Here is a 25,257-nt window from a genome sequence, read left to right as displayed (position 1 = left end):
TCATTTTCCTGTGATTTTAGGCATTCCTTGGTTGCGTTCTCAGAACCCAATTATCAACTGGGAGACCAAGGAGATTATCTTTGCCACAAGGAGAAACTCAGCGTTAACAGAAGCTGTCCCTGAGTCCACGGCTACGGAACCACATGTACAGGTATTTTCTTTACTTCCAGCATATAAAGAGTTCTCTGACATCTGTGACAAGAAGAATGCAGATCAGCTTCCTCCAGACAGGCATTATGACTGTCCCATTGAGTTGCTTCCTGGGGCAGCTATTCCTTTTGGTAACGTATACCCTTTGGCGGCACCTGAGCTTCAAGCCTTAAAGAAGTATATTGATGAAAATCTGGCCAAAGGCTTCATACGTCCTTCTTCCTCGCCAGCAGGGGCACCTATATTTTTTGTAAAAAAGAAGAATGGGACCCTGAGACCCTGTGTTGACTATCGGGAACTCAATAAGGTAACCGTACAAAACCGTTACCCTTTGCCTCTGATTCCCGAATTACTGGAAAGAGTCCGCCATGCTAAGGTGTTCTCTAAACTGGATCTTCATGCGGCTTATAATTTGGTGCGTATTCGTCCAGGGGACGAGTGGAAGACAGCATTCCGATGCCGGTATGGACACTTTGAATATCTCGTGATGCCCTTCGGGCTTTGTGATGCCCCTGCAACGTTTCAACACCTTGCTAATGACATTTTCAGAGATTTGTTGGACCAGTTTGTGGTAATCTATGTGGACGATATTCTAATCTTTTCTGACTCTCTACAGGAACATGAAGAACATTTCAAAGCTGTTTTAAGACATCTGAAAGGGAACCATCTGTATATCAAGCCACAGAAATGCGAGTTCCATCGTTCTGAGATACAGTTCTTAGGTTATATCATCTCTCCCCAGGGGCTGAACATGGAATCTGGTAAGATTCAGGCTATCCTTGACTGGCCGGTACCCAAGAACGTTAAGGAAGTCCAACGTTTTATTGGTTTTGCAAATTTTTACAGACGCTTCATTCTAAATTTTTCTGATATTGTGCGTCCCATTATTTCCTTGACAAAGAAGGAAAAGCCCTTTAAGTGGTCATCACAGGCTCAAGAAGCTTTTGATCGGCTTAAGATCTGTTTCACATCAGCACCGCTGTTGATACACCCAGATCCAACACTTTCATTCATTGTGGAGGTGGACGCTTCAGATAATGCTTTGGGGGCTATTCTCTCCCAAACAACTGGAGAGAAGGGTCTGCTACATCCTTGTGCTTTCTTTTCCCATAGACTAACCTCAGCAGAGAAGAATTACGACGTGGGAGACAAGGAATTGTTGGTTATTATTGCGGCTTTCAAAGAATGGAGGCATCATCTGCAAGAAGCTGCACAACAGATCATAGTGCTAACTGACCATCGCAATTTAGAGTCCCTTAGATCCGCTAGATGTCTTTCTCCTCGTCAGGCTCGTTGGAACTTATTTTTAAATCAATTTAACTTTGTTATCTCGTACCGTCCAGGTTCTCGTAATGGGAAGGCTGATGCTTTATCCCGAATCCATGCTGCGGATTCCGTACCTGGAGCCCCGTCCAAGACCATTCTATCTGTTGCCAATTTCATCGGAGTTATCCATGATCAGGACTTGTGGAAGGAGTGCAGGGAGGCCTATGACGGTGATGTATTTCTGGCCAACCCACCTGGGGATATTAATCTTGTCTTTAAGGGTGGCATGTGGTTCAGAGATCAACGTATCTACGTCCCTGAGGTCGTCCGTCTGCAGATCCTCAAGTTGGTACATGACTCCAAGTTGGCTGGTCACAGGGGGGTACAGAAGACAGAAGAGTTCCTGAGCCGATTCTTCTGGTGGCCAACTTGCCTGAAGGATACCAAGGACTATGTTCTCTCTTGCGAGGTATGTGCTCGTTACAAGACTCCTCATGTGGCACCTACGGGTCTTCTACAACCATTACCTGTTCCGTCCCGCCCTTGGGGGTGTATATCAATGGACTTTATTGTGGAGCTGCCTACATCGGGGGGCATGAATACAATCATGGTGGTAGTTGATCGCCTGACTAAAGCTGCTCATTTTGTTCCGTGCACTGGCCCCCCTCAGCTAAAGATACAGTGAACTTGGTCATACAGAATGTCTTTCGGTTGCATGGGGTTCCGGATGAGATCATCTCTGACCGTGGAGTACAGTTCACTTCAAGATTCTGGAAGGGGTTTTGCTCTGCACTCAATATTAATGTTTGTCTCTCTTCCGCTTTCCATCCCCAGACAAATGGTCAGACTGAGCGTACCAATTAGACGCTGGAACAATATCTAAGATTCTATGTCAGCCATCTCCAGGATGATTGGTTGGAGTTGCTGCCATTAGCCGAATTTTCATATAACAATTCCCAGAGCGCCTCCACTAAATTTACACCTTTCTTTGCCAATCTGGGTTATCATCTGTGTATCTTACCTAGGTCTCCAATTAATTCTCCGGTTCCGGCAGTGGAGGAAATGCTGACTGCGATGAGGCAAAATCTGGAGGTTCTGAAGGAATCCCTGACCACAGAACGTTATAAGAGATCGGCTGATAGATTCCGTAAACCTGCACCCATGTTCAAGGTAGGAGATTCCGTGTGGTTAACAAATGAGAATCTGAAGTTAAACGTTCCTTCACAAAAACTTGGACAGAAATTCATTGGCCCTTTCAAGATCAACGGTATTGTGAGCTCTGTGGCCTGCCGGCTGAAGCTGCCTAGGACTATGAAGGTACATCCAGTTTTTCATGTATCTTTACTAAAGCCTGTATCTCCTAATACCTTCCAGGGATGTGTTGTGCCACCTCCGCAGCCTGTGGTGATTGATGAGCAAGAACAATTTGTGGTGGAGGAAATTGTTGATTCCAGGATTCGCAGGAATCGGCTCCAATATCTGATAAGATGGCAGGGATATCCCCCTGAGGAAGACTCTTGGGAACCTGTGGAAAACATCAATGCCCACCAGAAGATTTCTCATTTTCATCAGAGATTCCCTGTGAAACCAGGTCCAGGATCATCCTGAGGCCGCTTCTAAGGAGGGAGTAATGTCAGGACTCTGAACATTTTTTATTACCTTTTGTGCATTACTACCCTTTTCCAAGATGGCGTCTTTGGTCTCATGTGCACTGTGTCTTCCTGCTATAAAACTCCACCCCAGCCTTCAGTCTGTGCTAGAGTATTCTGCCTTGCATCCAGCTCCTGACTCTGGTGACTCCCTGGCTATATACCTGCTCCTGTGAACCTGTGTGGTGATCCTGCTACTTTGCTCTGAGTTCCTGCTGCATACACCAGTTTCCAGTAATCCTCCTTCATCTGCTGCTCGTGTTTACTTCTATCTGCATTTGCTGGACATGTAAGCTGTTGCTGCTCTGCAAAAACCTGATACTATTACCCAGGCCTCCCTGGTTGAGCTAAGATATTACTTGAACTGCCTTATAAGCATATCTATCTGTGTTTGGACTAAAACAAGGACTTATTCGTGTCAAGTATCCTCAAGAATAATTTTTCTTCATAGACTTTCTGCGTGATTGCATCTTCCTCTGAAGTTTCCTATAGACTGCTAAGCTGCGTTTAATATTTACACCAAGTGTTGTGGACTTGAGTTGCTCTCTGCACCTGTTTGAATCACCGTGTGATAATATAGACTTTACCACTTATAAAACTGTCCTGTAGTTGTCTTGTTCCACGCAAAGAGTCTCCTGAGTTATCCCCTATAATTATTACACAAGGCTCCAACCTGCAAAGCTGATCTGGCAACAGCAATCAGAGAAAGTTGGAGCCAGAATGATGAAGAATACTGTTTGACACTCAGTAAGTCCATCCCTCAGAGACTGCAAGCTGTAATAAAAGCCAGAGGTAGTGCAACAAAATGCTAGTGATGTTTTGGAGTGTTTTTTTGTTTGTTTGCTTTTCATGATTCCATAATTTTTTCCTCAGAATTGAGTGATTCCATAATTGTTTCCCTATGCTTGGTTACAAAAAGTAACCATTACTGACTACCACATTTTTTGTTCTTGATTTCTTTTTAGTGTTTCTTAAAGCCAGAAAGTTGCCATTCAAAATGACTTTAGTTTTGTGCCATGTCTGTGATCTGCTTTTTTCTACAAAATTAAACAACTGAATGAACATCCTCCAAGGCCGGTGATTCCGTAATTTTTGCCAGGGGTTGTATATAGAGGTCAAGGAGGGTTTTTCCCATGTAGATATGAGGAATGGTGTCTCTATTCTCTCACTACAAGCAGAGATCTTGAAAAATTCAAAAATAAACATGGCAAAGGAAATTTATGAAGGGTTGAGCGCCACAACTGGAGAACTAGGAAGATCAGAAGTGAAGAAGAAATAGTCAGTGGTGTTTACTCTTAAAGCAGACATACTTATTTTTGGGGGTCAAGCTGTGTGTAGACCAAGAGGAAGGCCATAATTTCCTCCACGGACTGATAGCAGGTGGGCAGGAAATGTGAGCCACCCGACAACTGACCTAAAACAATGAAAGGATATCACAGAGGTGCGGCACAGACCTATATGTGACCCTATAGAAGTGATCCTCTGCACAGAGGGCTACGGTGCGGTTTACCTGTTGGAGGGTATGTGCCAGGGTGACTTCTCTTAGGACAGTTTTGACATTACTGCTGCTCACCTTTTTTCCCTTTGCATTGGCGCTGGAAGGGTTACCCGTTTTCGGTCCCGGTAGACACTGTAACAGCTGCGTGAAGTGAATTGGAAAAAATATTAATTAAAGGGGAAAACATTTGAATCCACTTTTTGCTGTAATGAGTTTCTTGTTCCATCTGTGGATCTGATATAAAACACAATATCAATTTTACAATGAGTGATTTTCAGATTCTTCTCAAACGACTCCTATAATCCTCGCCCAGCCGCAGTGAAGCGGTCGACGAGCACCAAGTCTTACACGTAGCCTGAATATAGCCAGCCACTATTGTGTCCAGTCACTTTAATTTGTGCTTTGACTAAACTTATAGAATGTGAACCCCTGAATAAGCAATTAGGCTCTCACTATTATGGGGGTGCAGTGGCTGTCACTGTTATGATGCACTATAACTGTCATTGTTATGGGGGCACTATGATTGTCATTTTTATTGGTGTACTATGTTTCTCACTGTTATGGGGGCACTATGTCTGTCACCGTTATGGGGGCATTATGGCTGTCATTGTTATGCGGGCACTATGGCTGTCACTGTTATGGGAACACTGTGGTTGCCACTGTTATGAGGTGTGGTGGCTATCATTGTTATGTGGGAATGTGTCACTGTTATGGGGCACTATGGCTGTCACTGTTATGGGGCACTATAGCTGTCATTGTTATTGGGGCATTATGGCTGTCACTGTTATGGGGGTGCTGTGGCTGTCACTGTTATGGGGGTGCTATGGCTGTCACTTATGGGGGTGCTGTGTCTGTCACTGCGATAGGGGCACTATGGCTGTCACTGTTATGGGAGTGCTGTGGCTGTCACTGTTATGGGGTCACTATGGCTGTCACTTTTATGGGCACTCTGTGGCAGTTACTGTTATGGGGACATAATGGTTGCCACTGTTATGAGGTATGGTGGCTGTCATTGTTATGGGGAATGTGTCTATCACTGTTATGGGGCACTATGGCTGTCATTGTCATGACAATTCTGTGGTTGTTACTGTTATGGGGGCACTGTGGCTATCATTGGTATGAGGACAATGTGGCTGTTACTGTTATAAGGCACTATGGAAGCCACTGATAAGGGGGCACTGTGGCTGTCATTGTTATGGTGGGCACTGTGTTGGTCACTGATATGGGGGCACCGTGGCTGTCACTGTTATGGACATTCTGTGGCTGACACAGATATGAGGCACTGTGGCTGCCACTGCTAAGGGGGTACTGTGGCTGCCACTGTTATGAGACACAGTGGCTGTCAGTATTATTTCGTACTGCGGTTGTCACTGTTATGGGGGCAATATGGCTGTCACTGTTACGGGGCAATGTAGTGGTCACTGGTATGGGGGCACTGTGGCTGTCACTGATATGGAGGCATTGCAGCTGTCACTTATGGGGGCATTGTGGTGGTCACTCTTATGGGCACTCTGTTGCTGTTACTGCTATGGGGGCTCTGTGGCTGAAACTCTTATGGGGGCATTATGGCTGCAACTGTTACAGGGGCACTGATGATGGTGGTCACTCTTATGGGCACTCCATTGCTGTTACTGTTATGGTGGCACTGTGGCCTGTCACTGTTATGGGGACACTGTGCCTGTCATTCTTATGGGGTCACTGTGGCTGTTACTCTTATGGGGTCACTGTGGCTGTTACTCTTATGGGGAAACTGTGGCTGTCATTCTTATGGGGAAACTGTGGCTGTCACTCTCATGGGGGCACTGTGGTGGTCACTGTTAATACAACCTTGAGAAAAGTGCAAAAGATAGAAAATATAAAGTTTCAAACAGTCTTTGAGTTTCCTCTGTAAGATGTCTGGAGAGGATTACATGAATACTCCATGACTTTCTTGGTCTCGGCAGGAAGATGTCTAATAATCTGCTGTGAAGAAGCCGGACTTCATACAAACAGCAGATCCTTTCTGCCTCCATTTTGGCTATTTTCTCCTCCCGTCCGCCGTTTCGTACAGGCGATTATCACAGTGTATTATTAATGTATTCTGAAGGAGGTTCAAGGAATTGTTGTTAATATAAATGTAATGACGCTGAGAGGATGAAAAATGGCCAAACGCTGCGCGCAGAGACACATTAGAAAGGTGTTAATAGGCGTCTAAGTGTCTCATAGTAGTTTGTGTCTTGGCGTGTAATTGCTCCTCTTAACTCTTCACCCATCATCCATGCGGGGCGAGAAAGCTACAGGAGGGGGCACGCGGCATGATGCGGAGAGAGTATCACACATGAAAGGCTTAGATACATGTCTCAGCAGACAACAACACACATGATAGGCTAGATACACAGAGAAGCAGATAGTTGACTGCAGAGACAATATTTGCTGCTCTGTACTCCATGCAGTTTTACCTATTTCTAAGCCCCAATGAAGCTCTCAATTCTTAATGTCTAATCTTGCAAATAACACCAAAATGTTTGCCTTTGTCCGGAATTACAGCATTAATATTTCACCCAGGAGAAATCATATTTTCCACATATTCCTCTGATGTAGACTATTCCGCCTAAATTATAGGTAATTGTCAGGAAATTATTTAATCCAACCCCCAAGATCACAGACAACGAGAAAGAGCGCTAAAACATTGCGGACCAGTTACCCAATGGATATTGACTAGATTGGACAATGGGAGGTAGACTTAGGGGCAGATTTTGTATCATTTTTATTTACTGTCACAGATACATAAATCATGATTTTTTAAAAATATTTCTTATAAGCATAAATCACCATTATACGAGTGGGGAAAAAAGTATTTCATACACTGCAGATTTTGCAAGTTTTCTCACTTACAAAGAATAGAGAGATCTGTAATTTTTATTATAGGTGCACTTCAACTGTGAAAGACAGAATCTAAAAATAAAAATCCAGAAAATCACATTGCATGATTTTTAAATAATTACATAGCATTTTATTGCATGAAATAAGTATTTGATCACCTGCCAACCAGCAAGAATTCTGTCTCTCACAGACCTGTTAGTTTTTCTTTAAGAAGTCCTCTTAGTCTGCACTCATTACCTCTATTAATTGCACCTGTTTCAACTTGTTACCTGTATAAAAGACACCTGTCCACGCACTCAATCAATCAAACGCCAACCTCTCCACCATGGCCAAGACCAAAGAGCTGTCTACTGATACCAGGGACAAAATTGTATATCTACACAAGGCTGGGATTGGCTACAGGACAATAGGCAAGCAGCTTGGTGAGAAAGCAACAACTGTTGGCACAATTATTAGAAAATGGAAGAAACGCAAGATGACTGCCAATCTTCCTCAGTCTGGGGCTCCATGCAAGTTCTCGCCTCATGCGGTATAGATGATTCTGAGAAAGGTCAGGAATCAGCCCAGAACTACACGGGAGGACCTGGTCAATGACCTGAAGGGAGCTGGGACCATAGTCTCAAACATTACCGTTAATAACAGTACATACTTACATTCCGGTGTCTGTCCCCGGCGTTCTGCTTCTCTCCACTGTGTAAGCGCCATAGCCGGAAAGCACAGCGGTGACGTCACCGCGTCACCGCTGTGCTCGCTTTCTGGCTGGCCGGCGCTCATAGTGCAGAGAAGCTGAGACGCCGGAGGACAGACACCGGAATGTGAGTATGTACTGTTTGTTTTTTTTACGTTTACGCTGGTAACCAGGGTAAACATCGGGTTACTAAGCGCGGCCCTGCGCTTAGTTACCCGATGTTTACCCTGGTTACAAGCGAACACATCGCTGGATCGCTGTCACACACAACGATCCAGCGATGTCAGCGGGTGATCAAGCGACGAAAGAAAGTTCCATACGATCTGCTACGACGTACGATTCTCAGCAGGGTCCCTGATCGCTGCTGCGTGTCAGACACAGCGATATCGTATGGATATCGCTAGAACGTCACGGATCGTACCGTCGTAGCGATCAAAATTGCACTGTGTGACGGTACCCTAAGGAAATGTTTGACCTCTGTAATTGCAAACAAAGGTTCCTGTACCAAATATTAAGTTCTGTTTTTCTATTGTATCAAATACTTATTCCATGCAATAAAATGCAAATTAATTACGGTATGTAAAAATCATACAATGTAATTTTCTGGATTTTTTAAGATTCTGTCTCTCATAGTTGAAGTGTACCTGCGATAAAAATTACAGACCACTCCATTCATTTTAGGTGGGAAAACTTGCAAACTCGGCAGTGTATCAAATACTTATTTTCCCCACTGTATGTATTTTCCTGATTTCACTCCTTCACCCCATAATTCATTAGCTCCCAAGGCATGGTGATCTTATCGCAGTAAGACACCTCATGACCAGGGGTGATCTCTGGATTAGTATTACAATTGGAGGTGCCCCCTACTCGCCTTTCTTTAGCTATAACATGTAAAAGATGTTCTGATCCCTCCAAAGAAAATCTCCTTGAGACGTGTATTACTGTGATGGGATCCTCGTGCCTCATAAAAGATTCACAAAAGTTCAAGAAAAAGTGAAGTGGAATAAGAAGTGAAAAAAAGGAAAGTTGGAAAACATGAAGCAAATAGTAATAAACAATATTCCATGTATACCCTCTCTTCTGTAAATTGCCATTACTCCATTCCTATCCTCCGTAGTCCAGTTATTTCCTCCCCGCTCTCTTGTGTAAAATTTCCATTAATCGATTCCTTTCTTCCCTAGTCCATTTATTTCCTCCCTACACTGTCCTGTGTAAATGAAGGGGGGTACAGGGCCGGTTTGCTGTGGGCAGGAATTGAGTTATCTTTGCCCAGAAACCCCTATTCTAAACAGGAGTCTTGAGTGTGTTGTGCTGTGGAGTTCGTTCTTTACTCACTTATTTGTGAGTTCTTGTTACCTCTCCATCCATGGGATCAGATCCAGCAACAGATATGACAGGAGACCTTGGTTCTGGTGCAACAGGTTTGACTTTACTGTGCAATACGGATACAAGCAGGTTTGGCAGACATATTGAGACAGAATCCCTTTTTGGTGATGTTCCCTTTGTGCTGAATACTATGAGTCCTTGAATCCATTCTGCCCAACCTGCTCCACCTCAACATCTTCTGTTGGGCCCAGGAGCTTCCTATCCGACATAAGTTTCCCTGAAGCCCACCATCTTTCCCTTTTGCTGTGACCCAGCTGACATCTTCCTCACAGGGGAGCCTGATATATGGCACTCAATACCTCTTCCCGGCCCTAGGATCAAGACTGTCCCGGTGTCCACACCAAGCTTTGGATGTGTCTTGATATTGTTAAGACACTTGTGTTGAAAGAACACCTTTCACCTCTGCTGCATCCGCTTTCTGACAATCTATTGGCACTGTTATTATCTAGCATTTCCTCAGAACTACCTCACACACTCTCCTAGACTTCTCACTAAATCTCCTCCACTCTGAACTTAACCAACTAAAACCAGCAAGTACTTCCACTATTAACTGATATAACCCCTTCCAACTAACAAGCTCATCTCTTGTATTAACTGCATGTTTTCCTTTGTAGTGCAAACTATATCTCTATGTTGGTAATGGTCCTCCTAGTGGACAGACCTCCCCCGTTTCCAGGGATGGCCTTGAGGTTGAGCCTCCAGGAGAACAGCGTTATAAACCGGCCATAAGAATAAAATGCAACAACTTTTTATCACACAAACTTGAGCAAAATTCATTCCCCCACGGCAAAATATGGTCCACCAACCATTCAACTGTAAAACATGACACCTATAAAACCACAGCACACGAAACAGTCCAAATCCTTCTCTTTCCTTTTCCCATGAATGATGTCCTTGTCTGTTAGGAACCTGCGGGTCTATTGGCTAATTGACCCTGTGTAGAATCCAAGTCTCTCATGGGTGAGGCAACAGGCGTCATGTATTAACCAGCTATCAAAAACCTCTAGGGTTGATCGGGAAACTTCTCTCTCCCGCAGTCGGTCTCAGAGACGAAAAATTGCACAGAATTATTGCCGGTCAAGGGTATACTCGTTCCGGCCAAAGGGGACACTTCAGCACCAGAGCAGTGATGTTCTCTGGCCTGAATGGGGGTTTCAGTGCTAATTTGTATACCAGCACTCAGTTTTTTGGGGGATCTGGGTACCTCAGATAGCCGGACCATTGGCTGAGAAGGTGGGTGTCAGTGCTTATAGCATTGGATCCTCTCAAAGTCTGCCTCTTCTTCCCACTTCAAGACCTCTTCACTGGAGGCTGATCGTGTGACACCCACAGCATACCAGCCTTTATGACACCAGACCTTAAAGAAAGACACCTTCTCCCCAACGTAAAGGCTACGGAGACGGTAGGGCAATGTCTCTCGTTTGACCATCGCCTGGTTAACATAAACTTTGTGTCCGGTTCCCTGCTTCTTGATGAAGCCGTACCCCTAATGTAGTTACAACACAGTCCTCTGTACACTGCTCCTCCATGGCCGCTCTCTTCAGACCCGCCAGCCATTTATTGGCCAGCACGTCAGCTCTTATGCGCTCCTCCACAACATTGGGGAGCTCCCACGGCCACCGGAACCTGAGGAAAGCCAGCCTCTCAGGGATTTGGGGGTTCCCATTGTCTTCAGTACCAGTCGGTACCTCGACCTCTTGGGACAGATGGACAGCCCAGCAGGGGTGTACTGACCTGGAGATGGCCAGTTTCCAAGGCCAGTATCCTGGCTTCAGTATACAAGGTGGACTTCATGTTGTATGAGGCCCACCTCCTTCCTCAAACGTCACCTCCCACTGTACTGCTACAGCCAGAGGCAATTCCGCTTCTATTTCCTCCTTGGGGATTCTTCCAGCAGCAGCCCCTAGGGTGGTCAGTAAGATGATCTCTTCGCAGGATGAGCAGTCTATCTTTTCTGCAGCTTCATAACTTCCAGATGAAAAGCTCTTTGTGAAAGAAAGCTTACACGTGTTCTTGCTGAAGCAAAATGGCGTGGCGAGTCACTTACTGTGTGCTTCCTGCCCGATAGGCTCCATCCTTGCTGTGGTCGCACCAAAGATGCGGCCGACACCTCCGCTGTCACTCTCTGAGACTCCATTTCTAGATGCGCCCTCTCCTCTTGTTGTCTCTTAGCAGGTGAGATGTCTCTCTTCATGGATTATGCCTTCTGCTGTGCCGCTTCATCTATTCTGGGTTGGATCTCAGATCTGGTGCACCTTTTGAATGTCGTTTCTTCGGTAGGCCAGGCACACTGTTTTCATGTCATCGGGCACTGACCATTCCCACAATGGGAGGATCTTCCCTCATCAGACCCCCCCATAATCACCATCTTGGGACTCGCGCTGCTGTCCGCCATCTTGGGAATCATGCCGCCATCCGTCATTTTCGAGCTCAAGTCGCTATTCGCCATTTTGATTGCCATTAAGGTACTTAGCTTTCCATTTTCTTGTTTCTTTTTTTCTTTGGTTTCCTTGTTTTCCAGGGCTTGACCCTGCCAACAGCACCACTTGAAGGGGGGTACAGGGCCGGTTTGCTGTGGCACAGAAATGAGTTCTCATTGCCCTGAAACCCCTCTTCTAAACAGGAGTTTGATTGTGTGTATTGTGCTGTGGAGTTCGTTCTTTACTCACTTGTCATTCGGGAGTCCTTGCTACCTCCTGTCCATGGGACCAGATATGACAAGAGACATTGGGTCCGGTTCAACAGGTTCAGCTTTACTGTGCAATATAAAAAGAAGATATATATTGAGACTGAGTCCCTTTTTGGTGATGTTCGATTTGTACTATCAGTCCTTGACTCCGTTCTGCCTGAACTGCCCCTGCCTGAACAACTGTGAGGTGGCCAGTGTGGTAGTCATGCCAACAACCGAAAGAACAAACCTACCCCTTAAAAACATCAATCTTTATTAATAATCCAGTATAATACACATAATTATCAAAAAATCTAGATAAAAAAACATCCCAATTAGGGGACCAAAATCCTGGGATTAGAGACACCGCTTATCTATCTCATTTATGTACCAAAATAACACAATAGAAAAAATCAACAAAACGTGAAAAGTAACACTAAAAAACCAAAAAACATGAAAATAACATAAAAAATGAAAATGTTGGATATAGTATGCCTATGTTGACCCTAATAGGCCCTAAGGTCTGATAACCTTCCTTGCAACGGAGGTTGGCACCCTAAATTTTCGATATGGCGCCCCCGCTCAACGGCGGCTGTCCCTTATTTCCCTAGGTGACCCCTACAAATCTAATACCCACAGACAAAAAACACCACACATATATGGATCAAATTAGATCCATAGTACCATACCAAGCACTATTAAATCCTCTATATTCTGCACCTGATACTAGCAACCCAAAACTTAAATTAGTTGTATAGTGGATACAAAATAATCAATAGAGACCTAGAACTGCACCTAAGTTGTTTTATGTATACTAGCAACAACTATATCTAGCCAGCATCCCTATCATATGCTAGCTTGTCCTAAATCAAGGCGTAGACTTTAATAAGTCCTCACATGAATGTTAGAAGAGAAAGTATTCATATATCAGTCGCTTATCATAAAGGGGATATACCCCCCAAAAAACAAATATTGTTTCTAGCCAGAGTTTTAATCAAAACCACAGTGCTGATTAGACTAGTTATCACCCATATATTGTTTTGTTTATAGGCAGTTCAGATCCACACTCCCAGTTCCCTGATTCACAGATACCGGGGATATACACGTTATATGCATCACTAGTTTAAACAAATCAAGTGCTTAGTATGCCATAGATTGCACCATAACACTACGCCCAATGCAAGTTATCCACTTAGCTCCTTGTTCCTCAGATGTTCCCTCATAGCCACCATGTGAATCCATGGGCTCATGTACACGCTGTCCCAACTCGTGTGACATCCAGCCCTGAGGCCCTGAAATGCTAGACTCTTCTTCCTAAACTTGTTCCTGCAACAACCTTACTGATCTCCATCCAACTCTCTAACTGACTAAAACCAGGAAGTGTCTCAACTATCACTACTCTGGCCCCTCCTAACTTGGAAATCCCCTATTCCCTTAACCAGTTCTTATCCTAACTGTTGTGAATTCTGTTGTGGGTTCTGCTCTTGGGCTCCCTCCGGTGGTTATAAGTGGTAGTGTGTTATGATCCCTAGTGGCTGAGGATCACAAATAGATCAGCAAGTGATTAAACTAAGGACGAGCTCTAGGGAGATGGTAACTGGACTGATCGCAAATCTGAACCTATCCAAAACAACTAGAGGTAGCCGGTGAACGTGCCTAAAAAAATTCCTAGACGTCTCGAGCCAGCCTAAGGAACTAGCTACCCCTAAAGAGAAAGAAAGACCTCGCTTGCCTCCAGAGAAATAATCCCCAAAGATATAGAAGCCCCCAACAAATATTAACGGTGAAGTAAGAAGAAGGCACATACATAGGGATGAAATCAGATTCAGCAAAAGAGGCCCACTAGTACTAGAAAGCAGAAAATAGAGCAGGGGTCTATGCGATCAATAAAAAACCCTTACAAAATATCCATCCTGAGATTTCAAGAACCCACACACCAACTAACGGTGTGTGGGGAGAAACTCAGCCCACTAGAGCAACCAGCAAGCGAGGGAATTACATTTTAGCAAGCTGGAACAGAAAACATGATAAACACTGCTGATCAAAAAATTAGCAAACAAAACTTAGCTTATCCTGGATGGACTGGGAGCAAGGTAGTCAGAAGGAATCTGAGTAGCACTGATTACATCGACAGCCGGCAACAAGTGGAAGTAAAACAGAGCTATATAGGAACCTCCCAGAGGATAACAAACCAGCTGATAGCCAGAGACCAGCAGGATAACAGGCAAAGCCACCAGGGGGAGCCCAAAGCAAAAGTCACACCATACCACCAGTGACCACAAGAGGGAGCCTGAACACAGAGTTCACAACAGTACCCCCCCCTTGAGGAGGGGTCACCGAACCCTCATGAAAACCACCAGGGCGATCAGGATGAGCCACATGGAAGGCACGAACCAAATCGGCTGCATGAACATCAGAGGCGACAACCCAAGAATTATCCTCCTGACCATAGCCCTTCCATTTAACCAAATACTGGAGCCTCCGTCTAGAAATACGAGAATCCAAGATCTTCTCCACCACGTATTCCAATTCTCCCTCAACCAGCACCGGGGCAGGAGGCTCAACCGGAGGAACCACAGGCACCACATACCTCCGCAACAACGAGCGATGGAACACATTATGAATAGCAAATGATGCTGGGAGGTCCAGACGAAATGACACAGGGCCAAGAACTTCCAGAATCTTATAAGGACTGATAAACCGAGGCTTGAACTTAGGAGAGGAGACCTTCATAGGAACGAAGCGAGAAGACAACCACACCAAGTCCCCAACGCAAAGTCGGGGACCCACACAGCGACGGCGGTTGGCAAAGAGCTGAGCTTTCTCTTGAGACAGCTTCAAATTGTCCACCACATGATTCCAAATCTGATACAACCTATCAACCACAACATCCACTCCAGGACAGTCAGAAGGCTCCACCTGACCTGAGGAAAAACGAGGATGAAACCCCGAATTACAAAAGAAAGGAGAAACCAAAGTAGCAGAACTAGCCCGATTATTAAGGGCAAACTCGGCCAACGGCAAAAAAGTAACCCAGTCGTCCTGATCAGCAGAAACAAAACATCTTAAATAAGTCTCCAAGGTCTGATTAGTTCGCTCGGTTTGGCCATTCGTCTGAGGATGGAAGGCCGACGAAAAAGACAAATCAATGCCCAATTTAGCACAAAAGGTCCGCCAAAATCTAGACACAAACTGGGATCCTCTGTCAGAAACAATGTTCTCAGGAATCCCGTGCAAACGAACCACATTTTGAAAAAACAGTGGAACCAACTCGGAGGAGGAAGGCAACTTAGGCAAGGGCACCAAATGGACCATCTTAGAAAAACGATCACACACCACCCAGATGACAGACATTCTCTGAGAGACAGGGAGATCTGAAATAAAATCCATGGAAATGTGCGTCCAAGGCCTCTTCGGGACAGGCAAAGGTAACAGCAAACCACTAGCTCGAGAACAGCAAGGCTTAGCCCGAGCACAAATTCCACAAGACTGCACAAAGGAACGCACATCCCGCGACAAGGAAGGCCACCAAAAAGACGTGGCCACCAAGTCTCTGGTACCAAATATTCCAGGATGGCCCGCCAACACCGAAGAATGAACCTCGGAGATGACTCTGTTGGTCCATCTATCCGGGACAAACAGTCTCTCCGGTGGACAGCGATCAGGTCTATCCGCCTGAAACTCTTGCAGCACACGTCGCAAATCTGGGGAGATGGCAGACAAAATCACCCCTTCTCTAAGAATACCAGCCGGCTCTGAATCTCCAGGAGAGTCAGGCACAAAACTCCTAGAAAGAGCATCAGCCTTCACATTCTTCGAACCAGGCAGGTACGAAACAAAATCAAAACGAGAGAAAAACAACGACCAACGAGCCTGTCTGGGATTCAGCCGCTTGGCCGACTCAAGATAAATCAAATTCTTGTGATCAGTCAAGACCACCACAACACGATGCTTAGCTCCCTCGAGCCAATGTCGCCACTCCTCAAATGCCCACTTCATAGCCAACAACTCCCGATTACCGACATCATAATTCCGCTCGGCAGGCGAAAACTTTCTTGAAAAGAAAGCACATGGCTTCATCACAGAGTCATCGGAGCTTCTCTGCGACAAAACAGCCCCTGCTCCAATCTCGGAAGCATCAACCTCCATCTGGAAGGGAAGTGAGACATCTGGCTGACATAAGACCGGAGCCGAAGAAAACCGGCGCTTCAGCTCCCGAAAGGCCTCCACAGCCGCAGAGGACCAATTAGTCACATCAGAACCTTTCTTGGTCAAATCCGTCAAAGGCTTAACAACACCAGAAAAATTAGCTATGAAGCGACGGTAAAAATTAGCAAAACCCAAGAACTTCTGAAGACTCTTAACCGATGTAGGCTGCGTCCACTCATGAATAGCCTGAACCTTCACTGGGTCCATCTCAATAGTAGAAGGAGAAAAAATGAAACCCAAAAAAGAAATCTTCTGGACTCCAAAAAGACATTTTGAGCCCTTCACAAATAAAGCATTGTCACGCAGGACCTGAAAGACCATCCTGACCTGCTTAACATGAGACTCCCAATCATCCGAAAAAAACAGAATATCATCCAGATACACAATCATAAACTTATCCAGATATTCACGGAGGATGTCGTGCATAAAGGACTGAAAGACTGAAGGAGCATTAGAAAGTCCAAAAGGCATCACCAGGTACTCAAAATGGCCTTCAGGCGTATTAAATGAAATTTTCCATTCATCACCCTGTTTTATACGCACAAGGTTATACGCACCACGAAGATCTATCTTGGTGAACCAACTAGACCCCCTAATGCGAGCAAACAAATCAGTTAACAATGGCAAAGGATACTGAAATTTGACCGTGATTTTATTCAAAAGGCGATAATCAATACAAGGTCTCAGGGAACCATCCTTCTTAGCCACAAAAAAGAATCCCGCACCAAGAGGGGAAGAGGACGGGCGAATATGTCCCTTCTCCAAAGACTCCTTTATATAACTCCGCATGGCAGCATGCTCCGGCACAGATAAATTGAAAAGTCGTCCCTTAGGAAACTTACTACCAGGAATCAAATTTATAGCACAATCACAGTCCCTATGAGGAGGTAGAGAATTGAGTTTGGGCTCCTCAAATACATCCTGGTAGTCTGACAAAAACGTAGGGACTTCAGAAGGAGTGGACTAAGCAATTGACACCACAGGAGCGTCACCATGAATTCCCTGACAACCCCAACTTGGCACAGACATAGCTTTCCAATCCAGGACTGGATTATGAGTCTGCAACCATGGTAGACCCAACACGACAACATCATGCAAATTATGCAATACAAGAAAGCGAATCACCTCCTGATGAACAGGAGTCATGCACATGGTCACTTGTGTCCAGTACTGAGGTCTATTCGTAGCCAATGGCGTAGAGTCAATTCCCCTTAGTGGAATAAGGAATTTTAAAGGCTCCAAATCAAAACCACAGCGCCTGGCAAATGACCAATCCATCAGACTCAGGGCAGCACCTGAATCTACAAAGGCATTAACCGGGTAAGATGACAGGGAACAAATCAGGGTAACAGACAAAATGAACTTAGGCTGTAAAGTACCAATGGTGACAGATTTATCAACCTTTTTTTTGCGCTTAGAGCATGCTGAGATAACATGAGCTGAGTCACCACAGTAAAAGCACAACCCATTTTGCCGTCTATAATTTTGCCATTCACTTCTGGTCAGAATTCTGTCACATTGCATAGATTCAGGTGTCTGTTCAGAAGACACCGCCAAATGGTGCACAGGTTTGCGCTCCCGCAACCGCCGATCAATCTGAATGGCCAGAGTCATTGACTCATTCAGACCTGCAGGCGTAGGGAATCCCACCATGACATTCTTAATGGCTTCAGAAAGACCTTCTCTGAAATTTGCAGCCAGGGCACACTCATTCCACTGAGTAAGCACCGACCATTTCCGAAATTTCTGGCAGTACACCTCTGCTTCATCTTGCCCCTGCGAGAGGGCCAATAACGCTTTTTCAGCCTGGTTCTCAAGATTAGGTTCCTCATAGAGCAATCCAAGGGCCAGAAAAAACGCATCAACACTGAGCAATGCAGGATCCCCTGGCGCCAATGCGAAGGCCCAATCTTGAGGGTCACCACGCAAAAAGGAAATAATAATCCTAACTTGCTGAACGGCATCACCAGAGGAACGAGGTTTCAAAGAAAGAAACAACTTACAATTGTTCTTAAAATTTAGGAACCTAGATCTATCTCCAGAAAACAACTCCGGAATAGGTATCCTAGGCTCAGACATAGGACTGTGAACAACAAAATCCTGAATACTCTGAACTCTAGCAGCAAGATGATCCAGACTGGAAGCCAAGCTCTGGACATCCATGTCAGCAGCTGAACTCAGAGCCACACCAAGATTAAGAGGAGGAGAGAAGCTAGCACAGCAGCTAGACACACGGCAACAACAAGAAAAAAAAAAAAAATTCTCAAGGCTTCTTTTCTCCTGCTTCTGCCATGCAATTAACACTTTGCTGGCCGGCTGTACTGTTATGATCCCTAGTGGCTGAGGATCACAAATAGATCAGCAAGTGATTAAACTAAGGACGAGCTCTAGGGAGATGGTAACTGGACTGATCGCAAATCTGAACCTATCCAAAACAACTAGAGGTAGCCGGTGAACGTGCCTAAAAAAATCCTAGACGTCTTGAGCCAGCCTAAAGAACTAGCTACCCCTAAAGAGAAAGAAAGACCTCGCTTGCCTCCAGAGAAATAATCCCCAAAGATATAGAAGCCCCAACAAATATTAACGGTGAAGTAAGAAGAAGGCACATACATAGGGATGAAATCAGATTCAGCAAAAGAGGCCCACTAGTACTAGAAAGCAGAAAATAGAGCAGGGGTCTATGCGATCAATAAAAAACCCTTACAAAATATCCATCCTGAGATTTCAAGAACCCACACACCAACTAACGGTGTGTGGGGAGAAACTCAGCCCACTAGAGCAACCAGCAAGCGAGGGAATTACATTTTAGCAAGCTGGAACAGAAAACATGATAAACACTGCTGATCAAAAAATTAGCAAACAAAACTTAGCTTATCCTGGATGGACTGGGAGCAAGGTAGTCAGAAGGAATCTGAGTAGCACTGATTACATCGACAGCCGGCAACAAGTGGAAGTAAAACAGAGCTATATAGGAACCTCCCAGAGGATAACGAACCAGCTGATAGCCAGAGACCAGCAGGATAACAGGCAAAGCCACCAGGGGGAGCCCAAAGCAAAAGTCACACCATACCACCAGTGACCACAAGAGGGAGCCTGAACACAGAGTTCACAACAGTAGTGCTGCTGTTTGTCCTTCACAGCAGTCATCAGGTGCTTCCACTTTGGACGGGGCTATTTATTCTGGCTTCACCCTTTAGTGAGTGCCAGTTGTCAATTGTTTTCTGGAGGATTCACATCTCTGCTTGGTTTCTCCTGCTGGATTGTCCAAATCATCAAAGATAAGTCCTGGCTTTGTTTTTGCAGTCCACATGCGGTGGACTTTATAGTTCAGTGAATTGCTATGTTTTTTCTTGTCCAGCTTTGTCTGTGTAGGGATTTATTCAGCCAAGCTGGAAGCTCTGGAGTCACAGAGTTACCCTCCATGCCTTTAGTTAGGTGTGGAGATTTTTGTATTCTCTGTGGTGGATTTTTGTAGTATTTTAATACTGACTGCACAGTACTCTGTCCTGTCTTTTCTTTCTAGGTAGCGTGGCCTCCTTTGCTAAATTCTGTTTTCAGTCTGCGTTTGTAATTTCCCTGTCCTCTCACAGTCAATATTTGTGGGGGGCTGTCTTTCCTTTGGGGATTTTCTCTGAGGCAAGATAGTTTTCCTGTTTCTTTCTTTAGGGGTAATTAGTCCTCCGGCTGTGACGAGGTGTCGAGGGAGTGACAGGAACATCCCACGGCTACTTATAGTTGCGGTGTTAAGTTCAGGGTCTGCGGTCAGTATAGAGGCCACCTACTCCAGAGCTCGTCCATGCTGCTCCTAGGCCACCAGATCATAACACCTAACCTTATCTAATCTCCTAATCTACCGTGCCCCCCACTGTACTAAACCCTATACTACCTGTCAGTATTATTCTCACTAAATCCTACACTTATATTCTAATTCTCTAACTCTATCCTTAGTCCATAGAGATGCATAACTACACATTACACATACATCATTACATTATAAAGCATCTTACTACACAATAAAGCATTATTATATCATACACGACCTTACACGTAAAACATACCTGCTTTACCAGGAAGGTATGCAGGGCATGGCTTGACCCCAACACACCCTTACACATCTTCTGTTGGTTCCAGGAGCTTCCTATCCTTGAAGCCTACCATCTTTCCCTTTCACTGTTACCCGGCTGACATCTTCCTCACAGGAATGACAGAGATATGGCACTCAATACCTCTTTCAGGCCCTAGGCCCAAGATTGCCCCAGCGTTCACATGAAGCTTTGGCCGTGTCTTGATACTGTTAGGAGACTTATAATGAAAGAACCCTTTCGCCTCTGCTGCATCCGCTTTCTGAGAACCTGTCGTCACTGTCATTATCTAGTTCTTCCACAGAACTACCTCACACACTCGACTGTTCCAGACTCCCCACTAACTCTCCTCCACTGTTAACTTAAAGTGGTTTCTCATGAACAAAAGTTAGTTTTAATCAACATTTTAATAAATAGATCTTTGAATAATAATAAGTTCCACAATTGGATGTGTTTAAAAAAAAAAGTTCCCGTTCTGAGATAATCTTCTAAAAGTGCCCCGACTGTGTACTGTGTAATGGTTGTGTCTCATCGTGCTGGAACATGGACTGATTATCACATCTCAGCACAGGGACATTTTTTATTAAAACATCCAGTTGTAAAACTTATTTTTATTCCAAGATCTATTGATTAAAATGTACTTTGTAAAAAACCTCTTAACTGACTAAAACCAGGAAGTGCTTCCACTATTAACTGATCTAACCCCTCCCAACGAATAAGCTGATTCCTTGTATTAACTGCATGTTTTCCTGTGTAGTGACATCTATATTCCTATAATAGTAATGGTTCCCGTAGTGGACAGACCTCCTCCATTCCCAGGGACCGCCCTGAGGCAGAGCCTCCAGGAGAACCGAGACATAAAACGGCCATAGGGATAAAATGCAACAACTTTTGATCACACATTTGTGCAAAATACAGTAACACATCTCACGGTAACCCTCTTGTTGCCACAATGTCTTCTGCCACCCCATACATAAACTTCAATTATTCCATTCCTTTCCTCCATTGTCCAGTTATCTTCTTCCTGCTCTCTTGTGTAAACTTCCATTAGTCCGCTCCTTTATCCAATAGTCCAGTTATTTCCTCTTTACACTGTCCTGTGTAAACTTCCATTATTCCATTCCTTGTTTCCATATTACATTTTGATCATCCCTTGTTTCTCTGGTGTAAACTTCAGATAATCTATGCCTTCACATAGTTTATTTTGTCGTAGCACAGTATCCGTGGTCTGTCTACTCTCATTTTGGATGCGGCCAAGATAATCATATATAAGATATAGCATAGTAAGACTTAATTGGAGCAACTTTGCCCATAGAGTAAAAGGCGCTATAAATTATAACAGCAAACAACGTACATATCAGAGTAAGTAAAGTGTAATTAAGCAGGGAACATTCTAGAGGGTAGTGTCCCTTTAAATCTCCTCCGTAATCGGCTGCTCCATCACCCTCTCTACATTGAGCCATATGAATTAGTAACCAAAATGCTTTGAACAAGGAAAAAAAGATTTTAATTAGATAAATACATTAAAAAAAGATTTTGCGACTCTCGTTGCCGCTAGCAACTGTAATAATCATTAAAATTTTGCATAAGGGTAAAAAGAGGGAAGAGACGTTTGAGGCCGATGCAACATCGTTTTTTTCTAATGTGATCATTTATTGACTAGACTCTGGTAAACTCATATTACAGACACAGTTCAGTCTATTCACGGTAATGTGCGAGTGTTATGCCGCCGCGTACAGGAACAGACTGATTAATCCTCGCAATTAGGTTTAACACTTAATGATAACAAGTGTAAGAAGTTACCCGATCCGGCAGCTGCGCCACAAGAAAATCAACTCCCAATAAGATAAGCTACCACTAATTAAATAGGAAAAAAAAGTGTCATTTTTTTAACATGTTATCATTTTTTTTTGTCCACACAGTCGTTAGGAAATACTGCTTTCTACGCCCAGATTCTGACTCGGTAATTGATCATATATTAAGTTTACTTTCTATGTCGGAGAAAGCTAAATTTTTTTCTGAAATGTGAGTTTTAAACCTGACGAGTTGATTCTATAATCTCTAGTGTAGAGAATGAGCATTGAATGCAAACAGTATATATATATATATATATATATATATATATACACAGTATACAGTATATATATATCTACTATATAATTGGCTAAGGGTCACTTCCGTCTGTCTGTCTGTCCCGGATATTCATTGGTCGCGGCCTAAGTCTGTCATGGAAATCCAAGTCGCTGATTGGTCGTGGCAAAACGGCCACGACCAATCAGCGACGGGCACAGTCCGGCGGCAAAATGGCCGCTCCTTACTCCCCGCAGTCAGTGCCCGGCGCCCGCTCCATAATCCCCTCCGGTCACCGCTAAAACAGGGTTAATGGCAGCGGTAACAGACCGCGTTATGCCACGGGTAATGCACTCCGTCACCGCTGCTATTAACCCTGTGTGTCTCCAACTTTTTACTATTGACTCTGCCTATGCAGCATCAATAGTAAAAAAATGTAATGTTAAAAATAATAAAAAAACAAAAAACCTGCTATTCTCACCCTCTGTAGTCCGCCGAGCCGCATGCGGCTGCCGCCTTCTTCCGTTCCCAGAGATGCATTGCGAAATTACCCAGAAGACTTAGTGGTCTCACGAGACCGCTAAGCCTTCTGGGTAATTTCGCAATGCATCCTGGGAATGGAAGATGGCGGCAGCCGCATGCGGCTCGGCGGAGCTTCGGTGGATCCCGGTGGGTGAGTATATCACTATTTCTTATTTTAATTTTTTTTTTTACAGGGATATGGTGCCCACACTGCTAAATACTGCATGGGCTGTGTGACATACTCCGGGGGCTGTGCTATATACTACATGGGCAGTGTGATATACTGCGGGGGCTGTGTGATATACTGCGGGGGCTCTGCTATATACTACATGGGCAGTGTGATATACTGCGTGGGCTGTGTGATATACAGCTTGATGCAGTCAGGATGTCCAGGGGATGTGCGCCCCCCAGGGACTGCATCAAGCTACCGGTAATTATTATGGTATAATTGTGAATTATGGTATGCATAAATATCTTCTCTAAGCCTGGGCCTTATAGCTGTTTGTTCAGCGGCAATGTGCCTTGATATAATGGTAGCCATTCATTAATTTGCTATAGAGTGGGATTGTTCCAGGGTATGTGCTCCCCTGCGTTTTTTGCTGCACAGCATTTTTCTGGGATATGGATTATATCCTTCCTTCTTGCTCACTAATGTCTGTGTAATCTATTAATAAAGTCGATTTGTATTTTGGTATACTAGCTTGACTCTGGTATCGTTTTTTTGTGGTGTGGTGTTTATAACATTGACGATGAGTCACATTGTCCTCCGCTTATTTTTGCTATATTGAGGATTATATTGATAATGCGGATGTGCTATATAAGTTACTACTATATACTACATGGGCAGTGCTATATACTGCGGGGGCTGTGTGATATACTGCGGGGCCTGTGCTATATACTACATGGGCAGTGTGATATACTGCAGGGGCTGTGTGATATACTGCGGGGCCTGTGCTATATACTACATGGGCAGTGTGATATACTGCGGGGCTGTGCTATATACTACGTGCCCTGTGTTATATACTGCATGGCCTGTGTTATATACTGCGTGGCTGCTATATACTACGTGGGCTGTTATATAGTACGTGGGCTGTGTTATGTACTGCGTGGCCTGTATTAATGCATCGGGTATTCTACAATATGTATTTATGTATATAGTAGCCACATAGTATATAGCACAGGCCACGTACTATTTGTCTGCTATATACTACATGCCTCCTATATACTACATGGCCTGTGCTATATACTATGTGGCTGCCATATACATACATACATACATATTCTAGAATACCCGATACGTTAGAGTCGGGCCACCATCTAGTATATATATATATATATACATATATATATATATATATGTATATATATATATATATATGTATATATATATATATATATATATATATATATATATATACAGTGGGGCAAAAAAGTATTTAGTCAGTCAGCAATAGTGCAAGTTCCACCACTTAAAAAGATGAGAGGCGTCTGTAATTTACATCATAGGTAGACCTCAACTATGGGAGACAAACTGAGAAAAAAAAATCCAGAAAATCACATTGTCTGTTTTTTTATCACTTTATTTGCATTTTATGGTGGAAAATAAGTATTTGGTCAGAAACAAAATTTCATCTCAATACTTTGTAATATATCCTTTGTTGGCAATGACAGAGGTCAAACGTTTTCTGTAAGTCTTCACAAGGTTGCCACACACTGTTGTTGGTATGTTGGCCCATTCCTCCATGCAGATCTCCTCTAGAGCAGTGATGTTTTTGGCTTTTCGCTTGGCAACACGGACTTTCAACTTCCTCCAAAGGTTTTCTATAGGGTTGAGATCTGGAGACTGGCTAGGCCACTCCAGGACCTTGAAATGCTTCTTACGAAGCCACTCCTTCGTTGCCCTGGCGGTGTGCTTTGGATCATTGTCATGTTGAAAGACCCAGCCACGTTTCATCTTGCTGATGGAAGGAGGTTTGCACTCAAAATCTCACGATACATAGCCCCATTCATTCTTTCATGTACCCGGATTAGTCGTCCTGGCCCCTTTGCAGAGAAACAGCCCCAAAGCATGATGTTTCCACCACCATGCTTTACAGTAGGTATGGTGTTTGATGGATGCAACTCAGTATTCTTTTTCCTCCAAACACGACAAGTTGTGTTTCTACCAAACAGTTCCAGTTTGGTTTCATCAGACCATAGGACATTCT

The sequence above is a fragment of the Ranitomeya variabilis genome, chromosome 4 (assembly GCF_051348905.1).
Source record: "Ranitomeya variabilis isolate aRanVar5 chromosome 4, aRanVar5.hap1, whole genome shotgun sequence".
In the NCBI taxonomy this organism is placed as follows: Eukaryota; Metazoa; Chordata; class Amphibia; order Anura; family Dendrobatidae; genus Ranitomeya; species Ranitomeya variabilis.
The sequence above is the reverse complement of the archived record's forward strand: the minus strand, read 5'-3'. Positions refer to the sequence as shown.